Source organism: Stegastes partitus, unplaced genomic scaffold, assembly GCF_000690725.1.
Source record: "Stegastes partitus isolate 25-593 unplaced genomic scaffold, Stegastes_partitus-1.0.2 Scaffold618, whole genome shotgun sequence".
Lineage (NCBI taxonomy): Eukaryota > Metazoa > Chordata > Actinopteri > Pomacentridae > Stegastes > Stegastes partitus.
This window is the reverse complement of record NW_007578349.1, coordinates 4,093-8,184: the sequence shown is the minus strand read 5'-3', so window position 1 is coordinate 8,184 and position 4,092 is coordinate 4,093.

Below are 4,092 nucleotides of genomic sequence, written 5' to 3'. Positions count from 1 at the left end.
CTGCGAACATGCTGTCATTTCAATTATATCAAGAACAATGAAAAATGAATAAACATTTCAATAATTCATGAGAAAACAAACAACCAGTTTAAAATGGTTACATTCAAGAGTAAAACAGCTTGTTATGTTGGTTTTAAATGAACTAACAAGGATGTTTGTTTTCAAATGTTCCAGGTGTGTGCAGCACAAAAGCTAAAGGAGGACTTCAAGCATCGGCCAAACTTTGTAATCAGTTCAACAAACAAATCTATCAATCAGCATAGGCGATCATTTCTCTCCATCTAATCCCATCTTTTGCTTTCTGAATTGTGACTGTTGCTCGTTCCATATGTAGCCATGATGTCTGCTGATCTTTCACCTCTCTCATGTCTGTCTCCCAGTGTTGTTAGGTTCCATTGTCTTCCCAACTTTTGCATTTGAATCCCCTTGTATGATGGTATTTTCTGTTTCTTTGCATTGTGCTAATGTTGTTTGTAGTTCGTTTATAGAACTGATCGACATCTTCATTACTGCTTTGTGCCGCTGGTGTGTTGACATCAAATGGTTTGGTGAGTAGTTCAGTAGTAATATTTTGCATAGTGGCATTAAAAAAAGGAAACTCTTGTTGTCTAAAGCTCACAAGATTAAAAATGATATGTTTCAGAGTAGTAATTGTTCAGCTGTTCAGTCTACCAGTAGAATAGTTGTGCATTTTCTTTCAGATCTTTACTGATACATAATTTCAATGCTTTTAATTTGGACCTGACACACACATACAGGACTCTCTCATGAGGGCAGTGATAATGTGACAAAAGTTCCAGCTGAATCTCACAACTGTAACACCAAAATGAACAACTGGGTCTCTATGGATAGAAATCACTTGTGAGAATGTTCATATAAAGCTTTTGTGTTTCTGTCACCAGCCCAGAGTGAGAAGTGAGAAAACTCAGGCAAAATTTTTTTTTTTTTTACTTCTGCCTTATCATTCCCAACTTTAGCTTTACCAAACTGAATGCAACAGAAAGAAACAAAAACAGCAAAAAAAACACATTAATGCTACATTTGTTTTTAACGGAGCACTCTGCGATCTTTTCTCTGAATGTGACGTACTCTGCGACCTTTGAAAGGCGGCAGCAAGTTGCATTTCAACAACTGGTTCTGGCACACTGACCTCCAGCTTGAAATGGCTGAATGCCTTTCTTGAGAATATAATATAATTCCTTCAAAATCCCCTAAATAGAGGAATTGTTTTTAGAAAAAAAATCCCCTGAGAATCCACTACTGCTTCTACGCTCAACACAAGAAATGAAACTGACTTTTACGTGGAACTGATTCACTTCTAATGTTATAGGTCTCAGCTTTGACTTGAAAGACTCTAAATATCCTTTGTTTTACCCAAAAGTTGATGCTGCCACTCATTCAGATCTGTGCATTATTCAGGTGAAACAAATAACAGTATAGATTTTTTTCTTTTCTTTAGACAGCACAAGGTTTTGGTAAAAGGTTTGAGTTTCCCAACTAATCTGTGGGCTGTAGTGCCAATGGGAGCGACCAGAAACCCGACCAGGTCTTTGTTAACGATGTGTCTAAATGTTCTCCGATATTAAAACATGACACCATTCTTTTTGTCATAAACAAATGGCCAATGAAGTCCAAAGAATGGAGTGATTGATGGCAGCAGCATAAATAAGAGAAGACAATAGCGTGAAGCAGAGATGACCAGCGTCTCACCTTATCACAGCCTCCTGTAGTGAGTCTCAGCTGTCTGTGAGATTAACAAGTGGCACGTTTGTTGCATTCATTGTTATTCCTAATGAATGACTGTTGTAAGATTGTATGTTTTTGTATGTTAATTGTTGTAGTAAGAACCACAGTCAATTCAATAATCAGCAGAATAACAATCAGCAGCAGCAGCAGCAGCACACCCGCCTTTTTTTTTTTTTTACCACTCCATCAATTTGCACAAACAATTTCTTTTTCTGTAATTAATTAACCTTAAAATGTTTTTGTTTTTTTTGCAAATTGTCTGATCTTCAGAGAAATTTGATTTAAAGTCAGGTTAATCTTTGTATTTTTGCAGTTGAACTTTAAAGATGTGAGCTTTAAATTGCATTTTTTTTAATGGTTACTGGGAAGTGGTTCCATTTATTTACATATTTATTTACTTATTCATTCATTCATTCATTCATTCATTCATTCATTCATTCATTCATTTTTTTGTATTAAAAATCCTGAAATCTTCTTCATCTGGTTCCTCTGTATTAGCCTGTGTTGTACTGAAGAAGTTTAAGAACAAATTCACTACCTCCATCTAGTGGTGGCAACTGTTGATTAAAAATCACTTTAGTTCCAGTTTGCCCAACAGACAAGTAAATAATAATGATTCAAACTTTGGTCTTTTCCAGTATTTGTAGCAAGCTTGCCTACAGATTCAAAAGATTCATCAATATTCTTCTGTATTTATCTGCAAGGGCACATAAATAAATATATATATATATAGGCCCAAAATGTAAAACTACTTCCTTCATTTTCTGCCACGGTTAAGCAGCAGGTGCTTTTCTTTGAGAAGATATATATTCTTTTTTCAGTTTCAGCCAAGTGTTTTGTTTGTTTTCTCTCACAATCCACAGACATGCAGACATATATTTAGGCATATCTCTGCCTCAGCTGTGTAGGTTTTATCTGAGTGATGAGGAAAAAGAGATGAATAAATCTATATTCCACTAATAATGAGGAGCTAACTGTCATTCATGCTGGTTTGTCAATGAGGCTACTTCACACATAAGGGTATACGGGTTTGAATGGTAATACACCTGATTCCTCTAATCCGAGAGAGAGGCAGAAGAGCTCAAGGTGGCAGATGGCCACACTAAGCACCTGCCGATGGGTTTTATCTGCCCTATAACTGTTTGGATCAAGCCAATTAGGCCAGCACTGCAGAAACAAGACGGAGGCAAAGCAGCAGAGGAACAAGAGTGTTGGAGCAACCAAAGCCTGCAAGTGGACAAACACAGCCTCTAAGGATGAGTCCTCTGGCATAAACAGGATTTATCTGATCATCGATGTGGATCCAAAACAACTTTGTGAACCAGATGGAGTTAATGGACGATCTTCTGGAGGACTGGTCAGAGTCTCTGGACGTTTTTGGGTCAGTGTGGATGAATGCACTGGGTGTGTCCGGAGCAGTTGAAGACTGGTCTGTTTGTTTGAATATCGTAGAGCATCTGTGCCTGGATCTGCTGGGCCACGTGGACTTTTTGTTGGAGCACCGCACTGTCTGCTTCAACATACTGGGCCCGCTGTACGCCGAGGACCCATATGTGTGGATGTACCTCCCCCACTGAAAAGGAGTGAAGATGTTTTTCTTTCTGTGCGTCTGAATTCTGCATTTTTTAAACTTTGCTGGCTGGAAAATGTTTAGACCAAGAGGGAAGCCCAAAGCTGTGCAGCAACAAGAACGTATTTATTTCACTTTGACTTCAGTTGCCTCTGCTTTAACCCAAATATAAGGCATTAAAGAGTGAAAGGGAAGATGACAGAAATGGCATCAATACAATTTTATATACTTTAAGGAAAATGTAAGCAAAATATACGTTTATCATGTGAATGTTTCATGTTTCAGGACTGAGCAACTGTGGTTTGTTTGTACTTCTGTGCTCCAATGCTGCATTGAATTATTTCTTTTCAGAATGAACCAAACAATAGTATTGTTAGGAGCTACTGTAATTACATACATGGAAAGCGTACTGGAACTTGTTTCTGCAGTCACAGTGTGCTCAGACATTGTTTTTTGCACCAGTTGTGAATTTGATGTGGAACCCAACAATTGTACATCAAATACTTAAGAACCAAATGAGACTGAAGCAACACGTTTCTAAAAAAATTTGAAAATTACGTGATCAATATTGAGGAGTGTCTGGAAGAAGTATCCATCCATCCATTATCTATACACCGCTTAATCCTCACTAGGGTCACAGGGGGGCTGGAGTCTATCCCAGCTGACTAAGGGCATAGGCAGGTCATCAGTCTATCGCAGGGCTACACTTAGAGACAGACAACCAAGCACACTACGGACAATTTAGAATCAGCAATTAACCTCAGCATGTTTTTGGA